General features: G+C 38.6%; 1 pseudogene; it reads right to left on the bottom strand.

Moving 5' to 3' along the window:
- Nucleotides 1-22,198, bottom strand: part of LOC122690422 — a 119,185-nt pseudogene that overhangs the window by 79,482 nt on the left and 17,505 nt on the right.

Here is a 22,198-nt window from a genome sequence, read left to right as displayed (position 1 = left end):
AAAATTGCAGGGGAAGGTAAACTTCCAAACTCATTCTATGAGGCCACTATAACCCTAACATTAAATCCAGACAAAGATGCCACAAAAAGAAAATAAAAGAAAACAAGAGGGCAATATCACTGATGAGCATAGCTGCAAAAATCCTCACCACAATTCTAGCAAACAGAATCCAATGACATATTAAAAATATCATACATCATGACCAAGCGGGCTTTATTCCAGGAAGAAAAGGATTCTTCAATATTCACAATTCAATCAATATGATAAACCACATTAGTAAACTGAAAGATAAAAAACATGATTTTCTCAATAGATGCAGAGAAACCCTTTGGCAAAATTCAACATCCATTTATGATAAAACCCTCCAGAAAGAAGGCATAGCAGGAACATACCTTAACATAATAAAAGCCATATATAATAAACCCACAGCAAACATTATCTTTAATGGTGAAACACTGAAAGCAATTCCCCTAAACTCAGGAACAAGACAAGGATGCCCACTCTCACTACTAGTATTCAACATAGTTTTGGGAGTTTGGGCCACAGCAATAAGAGAAGAAAAAGAAATAAAAGGAATCCAGATTGGAAAAGAAGAAGTAAAACTCTCACTGTTTGCATATGACATGATCCTCTACATCAGTTCAGTTCAGTTCAGTTGCTCAGTCGTGTCTGACTCTTTGAAACTCCATGAATTGTAGCACGCCAGGCCTCCCTGTCCATCACCAGCTCCCAGAGCTTACCCAAACTCATGTCCATTGAGTCAGTGATTCCATCCAGCCATCTCATCCTCTGTCGCCCCTTCTTCTTCTGCCCCCAATCCCTTCCAGCATCAGGGTTTTTTCCAATGAGTCAACTCTTTGATCCTCTACATAGAAAAACCTAAAGACTCCACCAGGAAATTTTTAGAGCTAATCAATGATTACAGTAAATTTGAAGGATATAAAATTAGCACACAGAATTCCCTTGTATTCCTATACACTAACAATGAGAAAACAGAAAGAGAAACTAAGGAAACAATTCCATTCACAATTGCAATGAAGAGAATAAAATATTTAGGAATAAGTCTACCTAAATAAACAAAGACCTCTATATAGAAAACTATAAAACACTGATGAAAGAAATCAAAGAGGACACAAATAGATGGAGAAATATACCATGTTCATGGATTGGAAGAATCAATATAGTGAAAATGAGTATATGATCCAAAGCAATCTATAGATTCAACACAATCCCTATCAGGCTAACAATGGCATTTTTCAGAGAACTAGAGTAAATGATTTCACAATTTGTATGGAAATACAAAAAACCTCTAATAGCCAAAGCAATCTTGAGCAAGAAGGATGGAACTGGAGGAATCAACCTGCCTGAGTTCAGACTATAGTACAAAGCTATAGTCATCAAGAGAGTATGGTATTGACACAAGAGAGAAATATAGATCAGTGGAACAAAACAGAAAGCCCAGAGATAAATTCACACACCTATTGACACCTTATCAATGACAAAGGAGGCAAGAATATACAATAGAGAAAAGACAATCTCTTTCACACAATCTCTTTGGAAAAACTGGTCAACCACTTGTAAAGGAATGAAACTAGAACACTTTTTAACAACATACACACACACACACACACACACACACACACACACACAAACACATCAAAATGGATTAAAGATCTAAATATAAGACCAGAAACTATAAAATTTATAGAAGAAAAGATGGGCAAAACTCTGTCTTACATAAATCATAGCAGGATCCTTTATGACCCACCTCCCAGAGTAAAGGAAATAAAAGTAAAAATAAACAAACGGGACTGAGTTAAACTTAAAGGCTTTTGCACAGTGAAGGAAATTATAACCAGAATGAAAAGACAGCCTTCAGAAAGGAATAAAATAATAGCAAACAAAGCAACTGACAAAGAATTAATCTCCAAATTATACAAGCAGCTCCTGCAGCTCAGTTCCAGAAAAACTAATGACCCAATCAATAAATGGGCCAAAGAACTAAATGGACAATTCTCCAAAGAAGACATACAGATGGCTAACAAACACATGAAAAGATGCTCAACATCATTCATTATCAGAGAAATGCAAATCAAAACCACAATGAGGTACAATTTTACACCAGTCAGAATGGCTGTTATCAAAAAGTCTACAACAATAAATGCTGGAGAGGGTGTGGAGAAAAGGGAACCTTCTTACACTGTTGGTGGGAATGCACACTAGTATAACCACTATGGAGAACAGTGGAGTTTCCTTGAAAAATTGGAAATAGAACTGCCATACGACCCAGCAATCCCACTGCTGGGCATATATACTGAGGAAACCAGAATTGAGAGACACGTGTACCCAAATGTTCATCACATCACTATTTACAGTAGCTAAGACATGGAAGCAACCTAGTCCATTGGCAGATGAATGGATGAGAAAGCTGCGGTACATGTACACAATGGAATATTATTCAGCTATTAAAAAGAATACATTTAAATCAGTTTTAATGAGGTGGATGAATCTGGACCCTATTATACAATGTGAAGTAAGTCAGAAAGAAAAGCACCAAAACAGTATATTAATACATATATATGGAATTTAAAAAGATGGTAACAATTACCTTGTATGAGAGATAGCAAAAGAGACACAGATATATTAAAAAAAAAAAAAAAAAACAAACAAACAGACTTTTGAACTCTGGAAGAAGTCAATGGTGGGATTATTTGAGAGAATAGCATTGAAATATGCATATTACCATATGTGAAATAGATGACCAGTCCAAGTTCAATGCGTGAAACAGGGCACTCAAAGCTGGTGTACTGGGACAACCCTGAGGGATGGGATGCGGAGGGAGAGTGGTTCAGGATGGGGGACACATGTACACCCATGGATGATTCAGTTCAGTTCAGCTCAGTTCAGTCGCTCAGTCGTGTCCGACCCTTTGCAACCCCATGAATGGCATCACGCCAGGCTTCCCTGTCCATCACCAATTCCCAGAGCTTACCCAAACTCATGTCCATCGAGTCGATGATGCCATCCAACCATCTCATCCTCTGTCGCCCCTTCTCCTTCTGCCCCCAACCCTTCCCAGCATCAGGGTCTTTTCCAATGAGTGAACCCTTCACATGAGGTGGCCAAAATAGTGGAGTTTCAGCATCAGTCCTTCCAATGAACACACAGGACTGATCTCCTTTAGGATGGACTGGTTGGATCTCCTTGCAGTCCAAGGGACTCTCAAGAGTCTTCTCCAACACCACAGTTCAAAAGCATCAACTTTTCGGCGCTCAGCTTTCTTCATAGTCCAACTCTAACACCCATACATGACCACTGGAAAAACCATAGCCTTGACTAGACGGACCTTTGTTGGCAAAGCAATGTCTCTGCTTTTTAATATGCTATCTAGGTTGGTCATAACTTTCCTTCCAAGGAGTAAGCGTCTTTTAATTTCATGGCTGCAATCACCATCTGCAGTGATTTTGGAGCCCCAAAAAATAAAGTCTGACACTGTTTCCATTGTTTCCCCATCTATTTCCTATAAAGTGTATGGCAAAAAACACTATAATATTAAAAAGCTATTAGCCTCCAATTAAAACAAAGAAATTATTATTATTATTATTATTATTATTTAATGAAGCAGCAGTTAGATATAACTGGACATGGAACAACAGACTGGTTCCAAAACAGGAAAGGTATATTTCAAGGTTGTATATTGTCACCTTGCTTACTTAACTTATAAGCAGAGTACATCATGCAAAATGCTGGGCTGGATGAAGCTCAAGATGGAATCAACATTGCTGGGAGAAATATCAAGAACCTCAGACACCACCCTGATGGCAAGAAGCACAGAAGAACAAAAGAGCCTCTTGATGAAAGTGAAAGGAAAGTGAAAAAGTTGCCTTAAACTCAACATTCAGGAAACTAAGATTATGGCATCTGGTCCCATCAGTTCATGGCAAATAGATGGGCAAATAATAGAAGCAGTGAGAGACATTATTTTGGGGGCCTCCAAAATCACTGTGGATGGTAAGTGCAACCATAAAGTTTAAACATGCTTTGCTCCTTGGAAGAAAAGCTATGACCAACCTAGACAGCATATTAAAAAGCAGAGGCATTATTTGCCAACAAAGGTCCGTCTAGTCAAGGCTATGGTGTTTCCAGTAGTCATATATGGATGCAAGAGTTGGACTATAAAGAAAGCTGAGTGCCGAAGAATTGATGTGTTTGAACTGTGGTGTTGGAGAAGACTCTTGAGAGTCCCTTAGACTGCAAGGAGATTCAACCATCCTAAAGGAAATCAGTCCTGAATATTAATTGGAAGGACTGATGCTGAAGCTGAAACTCCAGTACTTTGGCCACCTGGTGCAAATAATTGACTCATTGGAACAGACCCTGATGCTGGGAAAGATTGAAGGCAGAAGGAGAAGAGAGTGACAGTGGATGAGATGGCGAGATGGCATCACGAACTCAAAGGACATGAGGTTGAGCAAGCTCTGGGACTTGGTGGTGAACAGGGAAGTCTGGTGTGCTGCAGTCCATGGGGTCACACAAAGTCAGACACAACTGCACTGAACTGATGCATGATACAACCATTATTTTTAAACCAATTTTTTCATAAATGAAATTAGAGTATTTTTCCTGACATTATGAACTAGTTAAAGTGGTAGACAAAAGTAAATGATTAAGCAAATTGCAAATTTAACTTTAGGCATTGGATAAAGGAGAAGGTCTTGTTTGAAATAATAAAGGTCAAGTTACACTTGAAATAAATATGTTCTTGATCAGCAGATAATTGATTTAAAACTTTTCATGCCATATGAATGATGTAAAAGCACAGTAATCATCTGTCCCAGAGTAAGTCATATCATTAGAATAACCTTAAAAATTCAAAACCATTACTTAAATAGCCTTACTTACAACTTTAATAGATTTATTACAGTTTCATGTTTATGTATCCCTGGATTAATAGTTGAATTTTTGTGCTGGCTTTAAGTCAGGCTAATAAAGCTATTCAAGTGCCAAAATGTAATAAGGCAAGCCATTTGCAAAGCTGTCCAGTTCATATTGTTAATAAATTACTATATTAAATAACTTTGTAATGAAATAAAATTTTTCAAATTAGAAAAAGCCAGGAAATAAATAGAATGTGTAATCAACAAACATGAATGTCTCTATATTTAAGTGTACTAAAAAAATATAACAATTTTTTCCCATTTATTTTTATTAGCTGGAAGCTAATTACTTCACAATATTGTATTGGTTTTTGCCATACAATGACATGAATTAGCAATGGATTTACATGTGTTCCCCATCCCAAACCCGCCTCCCACCGCCGTCCCCATCCCATCCTTCTGGGTCGTCCCAGTGCACCAGCCCCAAGCACTTCTGTCATGCATCCAACCTGGGCTGGTGATCTGTTTCATACTTGATAATATACATGTTTCAATGCTGTTCTCTCAGATCATCCCACCCTCGCCTTCTCCCATAGAGTCCAAAAGTCTGTTCGGCACATCCGTGTCTCTTCTTTTTTGTCTTGCATTTAGGGTTATCATTACCATCTTTCTAAATTCTATATATATGCATTAGTATACTGTATTGGTGTTTATCTTTGTGGCTTACTTGACTCTGTATAATGGGCTCCAGGTGTATGCATCTCATTAGAACTGATTCAAATGTATTCTTTTTAATGGCTGAGTAATATTCCATGGTGTATACGTACCACAACGTTCTTATCCATTCGTCTGCTGATGGGCATCTAGGTTGCTTCCATGCACTGGCTATTACAAACAGTACTGTGGTGAACATTGGGGTGCACGCGTCTCCTTCAGATCTGGTTTCCTCGGTGTGTATGCCCAGGAGTGGGATTGCTGGGTCATATGGCAGTTCTATTTCCAGTTTTTTAAGGAAACTCCACACTGTTCTCCATAGTGGCTGCACTAGTTTGCATTCCCATCAACAGTGTAAGAGGGTTCCCTTTTCTCCACACCCTCTCCAGCATTTATTGTTTATAGACTTTTGGATAGCAGCCATCCTGACTGGCATGTAGTGGTACCTCATTGTGGTTTTGATTTGCATTTCTCTGACAATAAGTGATGTTGAGCATCTTTTCATGTGTTTGTTAGCCATCTGTATGTCTTCTTTGGAGAATTGTCTGTTTAGATCGTTGGCCCATTTTTTGATTGGGTCATTTATTTTTCTGGAATTGATCTGAAGGAGTTGCTAGTATATATTGGAGATTAATCCTTTGTCTGTTTTTTCATTTGCTATTATTTTCTCCCATTCTGAGGGCTGTCTTTTCACATTGCTTATAGTTTCCCTTGTTGTGTAAAAACTTTTAAGTTTCATTAGGTCCCATTTGTTTATTTTTGCTTTTATTTCCAATATTCTGGGAGATGGGTCATAGAGGATCTTGCTGTGATTTATGTCGGAGAGTGTTTTGCCTATGTTCTCCTCCACGAATTTTACAGTTTTTGGTCTTACATTTAGATCTTTAATCCATTTTGCATTTATATTTGTGTATGGTGTTAAAGAGTGTTCTAGTTTCATTCTTTTCCAAGTGGTTGACCAGTTTTCCCAGCACCACTTGTTAAAGAGGTTGTCTTTTTTCCATTGTATATTCTTGCCTCCTTTGTTGAAGATAAGGTGTCCATACGTTCGTGGATTTATCTCTGGGCTTTCTATTTTGTTCCATTGATCTATATTTCTGTCTTTGTGCCAGTACCATATTGTCTTGATGTCAGTATGGTTTTTGTATATCAATATGGTTTTTGTATATCAGAAAATCCTTTTTTTATTAAAGAAAAAATATAAAGCATTTCAATTTGTGAAAGAATAACATGGCTTCTTTCTCATGTTAAATTCAGAATTGTAATTATATTCACTAGAAAACAAACTTAAGATGAATTCCTTATTCCATGATAATTTTATTGTGAAATAAAAATACTCCACAGAAGATTATATTTGACATAAAGTGATGAAGAAATAGAAAATAAAATAATATTATTGTCTAATCAAATTGCAAATACTTTGACTGAAATATCTATATTTTAAAAATTACAACAATTTGAATTTCAGTATGTAGACCAAATGAGTAGAGCAAGTGCTCTAGACCTAAAACAAGTGCTTAAGTTATATTTTATAATAATACTTATAAAATTTATTGATGTGCAATTGATGTATTAAGTAACATTACATATTCTTTCTCATGCAATGCATCATTTCTGACATTATAAAAAAATTACAAGTCATAACAGAAAGCAAAGCAAACAAACAAACTAAAAACCACACACACTTCAAAGAGACAGGGTTAAGAACCAAAATCAGTCACTGTTCAGTCACTAAGTCATTCCATTTCTTGCAAGTCCATGGACTGTAACACACCAGGCTCCTCTGTCCTTTACTATCTCCTGGAGTTTGCTCAAATTCATATCCATTGAGTTGGTGATGTTCTCTAACCATCTCATCCTCTGCCACTCCATTCTCTTTTACCTTCAATCTTTCCCATAATCAGGGTCTTTTTCAGTGTCAGCTCTTCGAATCAGTGGCCGAAGTATTGGAACTTTGATTTCAGTAATCATCCTTTCAGTGAATATTCAGAGTTGACTTCCTTTAAGATTGACCTCTTTGATCTCCTTGAAGAGTCTTCTCCAAGAATCTTCCCTTAAGAGCCTTCCCCAGCACCACACTTTAAAGGCATCAATTATTTGGCACTCAACCTTCTTTATGATCCAACTCTCATATTTGTACATGACTACAAGAAACACAATAGCTTTGACTGTATGAACTTTTGTCTGTAAAGTGATGTCTCTACTTTTTAATGCACTGTCTAGTTTTGTTATAGTTTTCTGTCCCAGGAGCAAGTGTCTTACAATTTCATGGCTGCAGTCACGATCCACAGTGATTTTGGAGCACAAGAAAAGAAAATCTGTACTGCTTCTACTTTTGTCCTTTCTATTTGCCATGAAGTGATGGAATTGAATGCTATTATCTTAGTTTTTTGAATGTTTAATTTTAGGCCAGCTTTTCCCCTCTCCTCTTTTAGCCTCATCAAGGGGCTCTTTAGTTCCTCTTCACTTTCTGCCATTAAAATGGTATCTCCGCATATCTGAGGCTGTTGATATTTCTCCCGGCAATCTTCATTCCAACTTGTGACATATCCAGCCTGGCCTTTTGCATGATGTACTCTGGAAATGGCAACCCACTCCAGTATTCTTGCCTGGGAGAATCCCATGGACGGAGGAGCCTGGTAGGCTACAGTCCACGGGGTCACAAAGAGTCGGACACGACTGAGCGACTTCAAGAAGAACAAGAAGACTCTGCATGTAAGGTTAATACGCAGGGTGACAATATACAGCCTTGACATACTCCTTTCCCAAATTTGAAGCAGTCCATTGTTCCATGTCCGGTTCTAACTGTTGCTTCTTAACCCACATATAAGATTCTTGGGAGACAGGTAAGGTGATCTGGTACTCCCATCTCTTGATTATTCCACAGTTTGTTGTGATCCACAAGGTCCAAGGTGTTAGTGTAGTCAATGAAACAGAAGCAGGTATTTTTCTGGAATTATGTTGCTTTTTCTATGATCCAATGGATGTTGTTATTTGATCTCTGATTCCTCTGTCTTTTCTAAACTTAACTTGTGCATCTAGAAATTCTTGGTTCACATACTGCTGAAGCGTAGCTTGAAGGATTTTTAGCATAAACTTACTAGCATGAGAAATGAGTGCAATTATCTGGTAGTCTGAACATTCTTTGACATTACCCTTTTTTGGGATTGGAATGAAAACTGACGTTTCCAGTCCTTTGGCCACTGCTGTTTTTCAAATTTGCTGGCATACTGAATGTAGCACTTTAACAGCATCATTTTTTAGGTTTTGAAATAGCTCATCTGGAATTCCATCACGTACACTAACTTTGTTGGTAGTATTACTTACTAAGTCCCACTTGACCTCACACTCCAAGATGTCTGACTCTAGGTGAGTGACCACACCATTATTGTTATCTGGGTCATTAGTCTTCTTTTTTGCATAGTTCTTCTGTGAAGAGGTGACTATTCTTGTCGCCTCTTCTTAATCTCTTCTGCTTCTCTTAGGTTCTTTCAATTTCTGTCCTTTATCATACCCATCCTTGCATGAAATGTTCCCTTGATGTCTTCAATTGAAGAAATCTCTTGTCTTTCCCATTCTAATGTTTTCCTCTGCTCCCTTACATTGTTCATTGAAGAAGGCCTTCTTATCTCTCCTTGGTATTCTCTGGAACTCTGCTTTCAGTTGGGTATATGTTTCCCTTTTCCCCTTGCTTCTCACTTCTCATCTTTCCTCAGCTACTTGAAAAGCCTCTTCAGATAACCACTTTTCCTTCTTGCATTTCTTTTTCATTGGGATAATTTTGGCCACTGCCTCCTATACAATGTTATGAACCTCTGTCCATAGTTCTGCAGGTACTCCTGTCTATCAGATCTAATCCCTTGAATCTATTCATCACTTGTACTGTGTAATCATAAAGGGTTTGATTTTGGTCATACCTTAATAGCCTAGTTGTGATTCTTACTTTCTTCAGTTTAAGCCTAAATTTTGCATAAGGAACTAATTATCTGAGGCAATGATCTGAGTCACCTGCGTGTCTTGTTTTTGCTGACTGTATAGAGCTTCTCCATCTTTGTCAGCAAAAAAAATATAACAATCTGATTTTGGTATTGACCATTTGGTGATGTTAATATGTAGAGTTGTCTCATGTGTTGTTGGAAAATGGTGTTTGCTATGACCAGTATATCCTTTAAGATAAAACTCTGTTAGCTTTTGCCCTGCTTCATTTTTAGTTGAAGGCCAAACTTGACTGTTACTCCAGGTATCTCTTGACTTCCTACTTTTGCATTCCAATCTCATATGGTGAAAATGATGAGAAAATATATACACAGTGCATATTAGAAACCACTAATTGAAAGATATCAAAGAAGAAATATATAAATGAAGAGAAACTAATTATTCATGAATAGAAGAGTCAATATCATCAAGATGTCCATCTTCCTAACATAATTGTATAATTTATAAATCCAATGCAATTTTAATCAAAATCCTAGCAAGTTATTTTGTAGACATTAACAAAATAGTTCCAAAGTTTTTATGAAGAGACAAAAGACCTAGAGTAGCCAATTCAATATTGAAGACTCTATCTTAGACTGACTTACTCTAAAGTCTCAATAATCAAAACAGTGTGTTATTGGTGAAAGAATAGACAAACTGATCAATGGAACAGATTAGGGAGTCTAAATATAGATCCTTATAAATGTAGTCTACTAATCTTTGACACAATGGCAAAAGCAACAAATGTAGCAAGTGTATTCAATAGCAAATATCGATAGATAAACACAACATTCATATGCCAAAATAATGAAAAGTAAAAATACCTTAAAAATAGGCATCATATCCTTCACAAAAATGACTCAAATGGATCATAGACATTAAACATAAAACACAAAACTATGAAACTCCCAGAAGTCAGTATGAGAGTAGACCTAAATGACTCATTATTGCAGTAATTTTTGATACATTGCAAAAGTTATGACCCTTGAAAAAAAAAGTTGATGGATTGGATATCATTAAAATGAAAAATTGATCTGTGAAAATGTCAGAAGAATGAGAAGGTAAGCAACAGGTTGGAAGAAAATACATGCAAATCCCCATTTGATAAAATACGGTTATCCCAATATAGAAGGAAATAAGCCAGAGGACATTATGCCAAGTGAAATAAACCAGACACTGAAAGAAAATTACCTCATGAATTTATGTGTGGAAACTAAAAATTTAAATTCATAGAAGTAAAGAGTAGAATGGTGGTTACCAGGGATAGGAAGGTAGAGAAAATGAGATGTTGGTTAGATGGTACAAAGATCCAGTTATTGAAGACAATACATTCTAGAAATCAAACATATATCACAATGACTACAGTTAATACTGTATTATATACAGGAAATTTGCTAAAAGTGTATTTCACATGCATTCAGCACACACACACAAACAAACTAGTAACTATTTTGATATATGTGAGGATATATATGTAAATTACCTTATTACAGTAATTATTTCACTATCTATGTGTATAAGAGAGCATCACACTTTTAAAATAATATAACTTTTACTGATAACCAAATTAAATAAATAAAAAATTTAACCAAAAATTTACAAACAACTCAAAAACTCAAGGAAAAAAAAACAAAAAACAAAAAAACAAGACAATTATAAAATCGGACAAAGACCTTAATAGACACCTCACTAAAAAAAATATGCAGATGACAAATAAGTATATTAAAAGATGTTCCAAATCATATGTCATCAGTACAGTTCAGTTACTCAGTTGTATCTGATTCTCTGTGACCCCATGGACTGCAGCACGCCAGGCTTCCCTATAAATCACCAACTCCTGGAGCTTACTCAAACTCATGTCCATGGAGCCAGTGATGCAATCCAACCATCTCATCTTCTGTCATCTCCTTCTCCTCCTGCCTTCAATCTTTCCTATCAGGGTCTTTTCCAATGAGTCAGTTTTTCGCATCAGGTGGCCAAAGTATTGGAGCTTCAGCTTCAGAATCAGTCCTTCCAATTAATATTCAGGACTGATTTTCTTTAGGATGGACTGGTTGGATCTCCTTGAAGTCAAAGGGACTCTCAAGAGTCTTCTTCAACACCACAGTTCAAAAGCATCAATACCTCGGTGCTCAGCTTTCTTTATGGTCCAACTCTTACATCCATACTTGACTACTGGAAACAACATAGCTTTGGCTAGATGGACCTTTGTTGGCAAAGTGATGTCCCTGCTTTTTAATATGCTGTCTAGGTTTGTCATAGCATTTCTTCCATGGAGTAAGCATCTTTTAATTTCATGGCTGCAGTTGACAACTGTAGTGACTTGGGAACACAAGAAAATGAAGTCTGTCATTATTTCAATTGTTTCCCCATCTATTTTCCATGAAGTAATAGGACCAGATGCCATGAACTTAGTTTTTTTAATGTTGAGTTTTAAGCCAGCTTTTTCACTCTCCTTTTTCACTTTTGCCAAGAGGCTCTTCAGCTTTTCTTCACTTTTTGCCATAGGGGTGGTGTCATTTGCATATCTGTGGTTATTGATATTTCTCCCAGCAATCTTGATTCCAGCTTGTTTCTTCCAGCCTGGTATTTTGCATGATGTACACTGAATATAAGTTATTAAGCAGAGTGACAACATACAGCCTTGACATACTCCTTTCCCAATTTGGAAGCGGTCCATTGTTCCATGTCTGGTTCTAACTATTGCTTCTTGACCTGCATCCAGATTTCTCAGGAGGAAGGCAAGCTGGTCTGGTATTCCCATCTCTTTAGGAATTTTCTATGGTTTGTTGTGAACCACACAGTCAAATGCTTTGGAGTAGTCAATGAAGCAGAAGTTGATAGCTCAGCTGGAATTCTATCACCTCCATTAGCTTTGCTCATAGTGTTGCTTCCTAAGGCCCATTTGACTTGGGACTCCAGGAAATCTGGCTCTAGGTGAATGATCACACCATCGTGGTTATCTAGGTCATTAAGATCTTTATTGTATAGTTCTTTTGTGTATTCTTGCCACCTCTTCTAAATATACTCTGGTTCTGTTAGGTCCAAACTGTTTCTGTCTTTATTTTGCCCATGTTTGCATGAAATATTCCCTTGGTATCTCTAATTTTCTTGAACAGACTTCTAGTCCCTCGCATTCTATTGTTTTCCTCTATTTCCTTGCATTGGTCACTGTGGAAGGCTTTCTTATCTCTCCTTGCTATTCTTTGAAACTCTGCATTCAGATGGATATGTTTCTTTTTCCCCATTTCGTTTAGCTTCTCTTCTTTTTTAAGCTGCTTGTAAGGCTTCTTCAGGCAACCATTTTACCTTTTACATTTCCTTTTCTGGGAGATGGCCTTTTTTTTTTTTTTTAAAGAAATCCATGAAATTTATGTATGCTGAATTGATTTTTAACAAAAGTACAAAGACAATTCAGTGTCTTGTAGAATTGTCAGGGCACGTTTGACCATTGGATCAATCTTGTCAACAAATGATGATGGGACAGTGGGCTACCGACATGAACTTAAACCCTCACCTCACCATACACAAAAGTTAACCCTAAATGGATCAAAGACTTAAACATAAAAGCTAAAACCATAAAACTACCAGAAGAATACAAAGGAATAGATCTTTATGATCTTGTGTTAGGCAAAGAATTTTTTGACTTTTTTTTTTTTTTTTGCATTTATTTTAATTAGTTGGAGGCTAATTACTTCACAATATTGTAGTGGTTGTTGCCATATATTGACATGAATCAGCCATGGATTTACATGTGTTCCCCATCCTGAAGCCCCCTCCCACCTCCCTCCTCATCCCATCCGTCTGGGTCTTCCCAATGCACCAGCCCTGAGCACTTGTCTCATGCATCCAACCTGGGCTGTCGATCTGTCACACTTGATAGTATACTTGTTTCAATGCTATTCTCTCAGAACATCCCACCCTCGCCTTCTCCCAAAGTCCAACAGACTATTCTATATATCTGTATCTCTTGTTCTGTTTTGCATATAGGGTTATCATTACCATCTTTAAAATTCCATATATATGTGTTAGTATACTGTATTGGTTTTTATGTTTCTGGCTTACTTTACTCTGCATAATGGGCTCCAGTTTCACACATCTCATTAGAAATTATTCAAATGAATTCTTTTTAATGGCTGAGTAATATTCCATTGTGTATTATGTATATGTACCACAGCTTCCTTATCCATTCGTCTGCTGATGGGCATCTAGTTTGCTTCCATGTCCTGGCTATTATAAACAGTGCTGCCATTAACATAGGGGTTCATGTGTCTCTTTCAGTTCTGGTTTCCTCGGTGTGCATGCCCAGGAGTGGGATTGCTGGGTCATATGGCAGTTCTATTAGGAGTTTTTTTTAAGGAATCTCCATACTGTTCTCCATAGTGGCTGTACTAGTTTGCATTCCCATAAACAGTATAAGAGGGTTCCCTTTTCTCCACATCCTCTCCAACATTTATTGCTTGTAGACTTTTGGATGGCAGCCAGCCTTACTGGTGTGTAGTGCTACCTCATTGTGGTTTTGATTTGCATTTCTCTGATAATGAGTGATGTTGAGCATCTTTTCACGTGTTTGTTAGCCATCTGTATGTCGTCTTTGGAGAAATGTCTCTTTAGTTCTTTGGCCCATTTTATGATCAGGTCATTTATTTTTCTAGAATTGAGCTGCAGGACATGCTGGTATATTTTTGAAATTAATCCTTTGTCTGTTTCTTCATTTGCTATTATTTTCTCCCATTCTGAGGGCTGTCTTTTCACCTTGCTTGTAGTTTCCTTTGATGTGCAAAAGGTTTTTAAGTTTCATTAGGTCCCATTTGTTTATTTTTGCTTTGATTTCCAATATTCTGGGAGGTGGGTCATAGAGGATCCTGCTGTGATTTATGTCAGAGAGTGTTTTGCCTATGTTCTCCTCCAGGAGTTTTACAGTTTCTGGTCCTACATGTAGAACTTTAATCCATTTTGAGTTTCTTTTTGTTTATGGTGTTAGAACGTGTTCTAGTTTCATTCTTTTACAAGTGGTTGACCAATTTGCCCAGCAGCACTTATTAAAGAGGTTGTCATTTTTCCATTGTATATTCTTGTATCCTTTTTCAAAGAAAAGGTGTCCATAGGTATGTGGGTTTATCTCCAGGCTTTCTATTCTGTTCCACTGGTCAATATTTCTGTCTTTGTGACAGTGCCATACTGTCTTGATGACTGTGGCTTTGTATTAGAGCCTGAAGGCAGGCAGGTTGATTCCTCCTGTTCCATTCTTCTTTCTCAAGATTGCTTTGGTTATTCGAGGTTTTTTGTATTTCCATACACCTTGTGAAATTATTTGTTCTAGTTCTGTGAAAAATACCATTTGTAGCTTGTTAGGGATTGCATTGAATCTATAGATTGCTTTAAGTGGTATACTCATTTTCACAATACTGATTCTTCCACCATGAACACGGCATATTTCTCCATCTGTGTCCTTTTTTATTTCTTTAATCAGTGTTTTATGGTATTCTATATATAGGTCTTTTGTTTCTTTAGGTAGAAATACTCCTAAATATTGTATTCTTTTTGTTGCAATGGTGAATGGTATTGTTTCCTTAATTTCTCTTTCTGTTTTCTCATTGTTAGTGTATAGGAATGCAAGGGATTTCTGTGTGTTAATTTTATATCCTGAAACTTTAGTATATTCATTGATTAGCTCTAGTAATTTTCTGGTGGATTCTTTAGGGTTTTCTATGTAGAGGATTATGTCCTCTGCAAACAGTGAGAGTTTCACTACTTCTTTTCCAATCTGGATTCCTTTCATTTCTTTTTCTGCTCTGATTGCTGTGGCCAACACTTCCAAAACTATGTCGAATAGTAGTGGTGAGAGTGGGCACGCTTGTCTTGTTCCTGACTTTAGGGGAAATGCTTTCAGTTTCTCACCTTTGAGGATAATGTTTGCTGTGGGTTTGTCATATATAGCTTTTATTATGTTGAGGTATGTTCCTTCTATGCCTGCTTTCTGGAGAGTTTTTATCACAAATGGATGTTGAATTTTGTCAAAGGCGTTTTTGCATCTGTTGAGATAATCATATAGTTTTTATCTTTCAATTTGTTAATGTGGTATATTACATTAATTGATTTGTGGATATTAAAGAATCCTTGCAATCCTGGGATAAAGCCCATTTGGTCATGATGTATGATCTTTTTAATATGTTGTTGGATTCTGTTTGCCAGAATTTAGTTAAGAATTTTTGCAGCTATGTTCATTGGTGATATTGGCCTGTAGTTTTCTTTTTTTGTCGCATGTTTGTCTGGTTTTGATATTAGTGTCATGGTGGTCTCATAGAATGAGTTTGGAAGTTTGTCTTCTTCTGCAATTTTCTGGAAGAGTTTGAGTAAGATAGGTGTTAGCTCTTCTCTAAATTTTTGGTAGAATTCAGCTGTGAAGCCACCTGGTCCTGGGCTTTTGTTTGCTGGAAGATTTCTGATTACAGTTTCAATTTCTGTGCTTGTGATGTGTCTGTTAAGATCTTCTAGTTCTTCCTGGTTCAGTTTTGGAAAGTTAAACTTTTCTAAGAATTTGTCCATTTCTTCCAAATTGTCCATTTTATTGGCATAGAGATGCTGGTATTAGGCTCTTATGATCCTTTGTATTTCAGTGTTGTCTGTTGTGATCTCTCCGTGTTCATTTCTAATTTTGGTGATTTGGTTCTTCTCCCTTTGTTTCTTGCTGAGTCTGGCTAGCAGTTTGTCAATATTATTTACCTTTTCAAAAAACCAGGTTTTACCTTCATTGATTTTTGCTATGGTCTCTTTTGTTTCTTTTGCATTTATTTCTGCCTTAATATTTAAGATTTCTTTCCTTCTACTATCCCTGGGGTTCTTCATTTCTTCCTTCTCTAGTTGCTTTAGGTGTACAGTTACGTTATTTATTTGAATTTTTTTCTTTTTTCTTGAGGTAAGCCTGTATTGCTATGAACCTTTGCTGTATCACTGCTTTTACAGTGTCCCATAGGTTTTGAGTTGTTGTGTTTTCATTTTCATCCATTTCTATGCATGCTTTTTTTCCTTTTTTTAAATTTCTTCTGTGATTTGTTGGTTATTCATAAGCCTGTTATTTAGCCTCCAGATGATTGAGTTTGTAATAGTTTTGTTTTGTTTTTTTTTTTCCTGTAATTGAGACCTAATCTTACTGCATTGTGGTCCTAAAAGATGACTTGAATGATTTAAATTTGTTTTTTCAATTTACCAAGGCTAGATTTATGGCCCAGGATGTGATCTATTCTGGAGAAGGTTCCGTGTGCACATGAGAAAAGGGTGAAATTGATTGTTTTGGGTTGAAATGTCCTATAGCTATCAATTAAGTCTAGATGGACCACTGTGTCATTTAAAGTTTGTGTTTCCTTGTTAATTTTCTGTTTAGTTGATCTGTCCATAGTTGTGAGTGGTGTATTAAAGTTTCCCACTATTATTGTGTTATTGTTAATTTCCTCTTTCATTCTCGTTCACCGTTGCCTTATGTATTGCAATCCTCCTATGTTGTGTGCATACATATTTATAATTGTTATATCTTCTTCTTGGATTGATCCTTTGCTCATTATGTAGTGACCTTCTTTGTCTCTTTTCACAGCCTTTATTTTAAAGTCTGTTTTATCTGATATGAGTATTGCGACTCCAGCTTTCTTTTGGTCTCCTTTTGCCTGTTTTTTTTTTTTTTTTTCCCAACCCTTCACTTTCAGTCCGTAGGTGTCCCTTGTTTTGAGGTGGGTCTCTTGTAGACAACATATATAGGTGTCTTGCTTTTGTATCCATTCAGCCAGTCTTTGTCTTTTGGTTCGGGCATTCAACCCATTTACATTTAAGGTAATTATTGATAAGAATGATCCCATTGCCATTTGCTTTGTTGTTTCGGGATCGCGTTCATACAACCTTTCTGTGTTTCCTGTCTAGAGAAGATCCTTTAGCATTTGTTGGAGAGCTGGTTTGGTGGTGCTGAATTCTCTCAGCTTTTGCTTGTCTGTAAAGCTTTTGAATTCTCTTTCATGTCTGAATGAGATCCTTGCTGGGTACAGTAATCTGGGTTGTAGGTTATTCTCTCTCATTACTTTAGGTATGTCCTGCCATTCCCTTCTGGCCTGAAGAGTTTCTATTGAGTGATCAGCTGTTATCCTTATGGGAATCCCCTTGTGTGTTGTATGTTGTTTCTCCCTTGCTGCTTTTAATATTTGTTCTTTGTGTTTGATCTTTGTTAATTTGATTAATATGTGTCTTGGGGAGTTTTGCCTTGGGTTTATCCTGTTTGGGACTCTCTGGGTTTCTTGGACTTGGGTGGCTATTTCCTTCCCCATTTTGGGGAAGTTTTCAGCTATTATCTCCTCGAGTATTTTCTCACGGCCTTTCTTTTTGTCTTCATCTTCTGGGACTCCTATGATTCAAATATTGGGGCATTTCACATTGTCCCAGAAGTCCCTGTGGTTGTCCTCATTTCTTTTAATTCTTTTCTCTTTTTCTCTCTCTGCTTCATTTATTTCCACCATTTTATCTTCTACCTCACTTATCCTATCTTCCGCCTCTCTTATTCTACTGTTGGTTCCCTCCGGAGTGTTTTTGATCTAATTTACTGCATTATTCATTTTTAATTGACTCTTTTTTATTTCTTCTAGATCCTTGTTAAACATTTCTTGCATCTTCTCAATCCTTGTCTCCAGGTTATTTATCTGTAACTATATATTTTTTTCAACATTTTGAATCATGTTTATTATCATTATTCTAAGTTCTTTTTCAGGTAGATTCCCTATTTCCTCCTCTTTTGTTTGGCTTGGTGGGCATTTTTCATGTTCCTTTACCTGCTGGGTATTTCTCTGTCTTTTTATCTTATTTAGATTGCTGTGTTTGGGGTGGCCTTTCTGTATTCTCTTAGTCTGCTGTTTCTTTTTATTGTGGAGATTTCTCCCTGTGGGTGGGGCTGGATATTTGGCTTGTCGAGGTTTCCTGGTTAGGGAAGCTTGCGTTGGTGTTCTGGTGGGTGGAGATGTGTTTCTTCTCTCTGGAGTGCAATGGAGTGGCCAGCAGTGAGTTTTGAGATGGGTCTATGGGTTTGATGTGACTTTGAGCAGCCTGTATATTGACGCTTTGGGCTATGTTCCTGTGTAGCTGGAGAATTTGTGTGGTATATCTTACTCTGGAATTTATTGGTCCTTGGGTGGTGGTTGCTTCCAGTGTAGGTATGGAGGCTTTTGGATGATCTCTTATTAATTAATGTTCCATGTAGTCAGGAGTTCTCTGGTGTTCTCAAGTTTTGGGCTTAAGCCTCTTGCCTCTGGATTTCAGTCTTATTCTTCCAGTAGCCTCAAGACTTCTCCATCCATACAGTACTTTAGCTGGAGGATGTAGTGGGAGACTGTGTGGCCTGGAACTTGTCGTTGCTGCAACCAGTCGTTGCTGCATGATGCGCTGAGTCACTCTCTTCGCAAGCACCGTCAGTACTTCCAAATCACGCCATTCACCCTGTGCTCCTTATTGTTTTAAATGAAACGTCTTCAGCACTCCCAAGCAGACTGTTTAGAACAGTGGGGCTTATCCTGACTGGTTCTGTATTTCAACAGAAAACCTAGATCAAGGATGCTGCTGTACTGTGCATCCCTAGCAACAGCCACATAGCCTCTATAGTCCTTCTGGCAAATGGATTTCCTGATTATTTCCTCTTTTATGGAGACATGAGCAGTAGGCGTAGGGATGCATGAATTTAAAATGAAGAGAGTTATTTAAGTTCTAAATGTTATCAATGATCCCATTTTGTACAGTAAAATGTTCCTCTTCCCCCCACCCCCAAAGGAGTTGCCAGCCTAGCCAAGTACTGGGTGCAGGGTGGGCAGTTTTAGACAATTGGGATCCTGGCTGAGAGTAATGGGCCCTTCTGACTCAGGGGTTCCTATTCTCCCAGGAGACCCCATGTCTACTTCTCCTCTCCTCTCAGGATGAGGGACTACTGTCTTAAAATCATGGGCTCCTCTTCAGCCAGTCCACCTGCTCCTTCTCCTAGGGATGGAGTCAGATATAGGATGAGAGTTCCAGAAGTCTTCACAGAATTTCCAAATGCTGTTTCATCATTTGCAATTTCTGTTCCTCCAATTTGCCCCCATGTGACCTCCACCCACTCTTCAGTCTCTGCCTTTGAAATCCATGGAGGAAAAGAGCAGAAGCAAAAGGCCAGAGACTGTTCCAGAGCTCACCAGGTGTGGGCGCTTCTGACTTAAGTCAATCCATCCCTAAGTAAATTTTCCTGGACAACATGCTCCAGGCAGGAAGGCTGAATTTAAAAAATGCTAACTTACTGCAAGGTCTGGGGAAGTCCTTTCCTCTTTTCTGGGCCTCTGTTTTCTCATATCAAATAGAGGAATGGTTGAGATGATTGCTAAGATCCCTTCAGCTCCATGAGTCTATGAAATGTCTATTGTTATTGCTTTTCCTTCACTATCCTGACCTTCAGAGCCACCAGCACCAACCTGGAATGTGATTCCTTCACTTTGGTGGTGAATGGCACGAGGTAACCAAGAACCTGGCCTGTCTTCCAGTACCATAAGCAAATGAGCCCCAAGGTGAGCCATGGCACTGGGAAGGGCAAAGGGAAAGGAGAGGATTGCCATAGGTTTCCACTCTAATCAGGAGCAAACTCCTCATCAGAGTGGATCCATGAGGGCTCAAAGACTAAGGTCTGGATTACAGAGGGAAGCTGGCCTCCAAAGATTTGGGAGGCTGGGATCCCACCATCTTGCAACTGCTTGGCAGCTCTGAGGTCAAAATCACCTTCTGAGGAATTGCCAGGTCCGTTAACATCACTGTGCAAATTAGAGGGTCCAGGCCAAGGCAATTCTACCAGAGACCTTACAAACCAAAGTCAGCAGGCAAGTGCCTCTCGACCCTCTTTCCTCTGCCTTCCCACAGTGTCCCCCTTACCTCCCCCAAGTTCTCCTAAAGAAAGGATCTGGTTTGCCTAGGTCCTTATCTGGGACATTATTAAGCTACTATTAACACTCCTATCAAATCAGGTGGTTTTGTTCTGGTCTGTTGTGATGGTTCTCAGAAGATATTTCATTTGTGTCAGGATATGGTAATGTCTGAAACTAATCTTGCTTGAGAAAAATGAAAAAAAAAAAAAAAATCCACCTGCTTAACAGCTGAGTTCCTACCCTGGACCCAAGGGTCACATTCATTATGGTCTTCAAAAGGAAATCATGCTTTCAGGTGAACTACTGCAACAGACCCCACTCTCTGCCTGCCACTAAACTAAGCTTCTAGGGACTGGATGCTTGGAGAAGGAAAGAGGAGGCAAGAGGATGTGCCTGGTCAAGTAGGAGGGGGAGTGGAATTGGGAGGGCAGCACCTCAGAGGGGGACAGTGGGGAGAGGCAGGAGATAAGAAAAAGCAGTTTTTACAAAAGCCAAAATTAAAAACCAAAACCATTAAAGATGCATAAAGTTACCTTTGCACTTCTGTTGTCTCCTCTTGCAAATAGAGGTGGTGCTGCCAGGGAGCTGCTCCAGCACCCGTGTAGGACTTGAGTAGCTGCATACAAATGTGTAACTCTAGATTTGGATGGGCTGCAGGCTTTATCAGTGTGGGGCATGTAGCTGTATGCAAGGGTCCCTGGCACCCTGTATGTTGGCATGAAGACAGGGTATGCCCCAATTACTGTGTGCTGTGATGCAGTCAGCAGGGTGCATGTTGACACCATCATGGTGGTGCCAACCACCATGCCCATGGCCGTGACATTGGTCTTGGGAGGGTTGACTGGTGTCCAGTAGATGGCAGAGTGAGTGCTGCTGGGCTGGATGACCATGGTGTAGTAGATGACATGAGGCTGGGCAGCATACACCGGTTGTATGTCCTAGGCTCTCTGGGCGTACAGATTCTGCTGGGGGTAGGCACTTATGATTGGATTTGTGGCCATCTGATAGGGTTTGGGTGAAGAGGAGTAGGGGGATCAGAGCAGTATTACTCTGGGTTGGTAGGACCTTGTATGATGTCCCCTCAGTATATCTGAAAGCCATAGAGGATTTTTGGTAAGTTTGGCTCTTGGTCCTGGTGTCCACTGGGAGGTGGAAATAGGTAGCTTCAGTGGCACAGGAAGATGAGTTCTCTGGCTAGGTCTATTTCATCAGCAGAATTGCTGGAGCATAAGGGGAGCTACTGGCAGGTTATAGGCTGGGATTGTAGGCAGGGGCTGCAACTGGATAGGCTATGGGGTAACCTGTGTAAGTCACGTTCTTTGGGTTGCCATAAGGAGCCCCAGGACTGCAAGGGACTATAAACAGGGTTCACTGTGGATGACTGAGAATTCAGCAAGCAGCTGCAGGCGAAAATTGCAGCAGTAGCTGAAGCGATGATGCCTTTGTCTTCTCTGAAGGCTATACAGGTGATGCTCTCACTCCCTCACCAAGTGTCCAGTAAGGTGATGGATGGTGCACAGGGGCTGGGAGCCTCCTCCTCCTCAGTGACTGGGAGTTGAATCCTCTGAAGTAGTTGCTTAGGAGCCCATCATGTGCTGGGAGGGCCAGAAGATCTTTTAAACTTACAAAGAGATGCTGTTGTCCACCCACTGAAAATTACTACTATAAAGAAATCATAAATCTGGGAGTGGAGAGAATACTATAACATTCTACTTATACTAA

Source organism: Cervus elaphus, chromosome X (assembly GCF_910594005.1).
Source record: "Cervus elaphus chromosome X, mCerEla1.1, whole genome shotgun sequence".
NCBI lineage: Eukaryota > Metazoa > Chordata > Mammalia > Artiodactyla > Cervidae > Cervus > Cervus elaphus.
The sequence above is the reverse complement of the archived record's forward strand: the minus strand, read 5'-3'. Positions and strand labels throughout refer to the sequence as shown.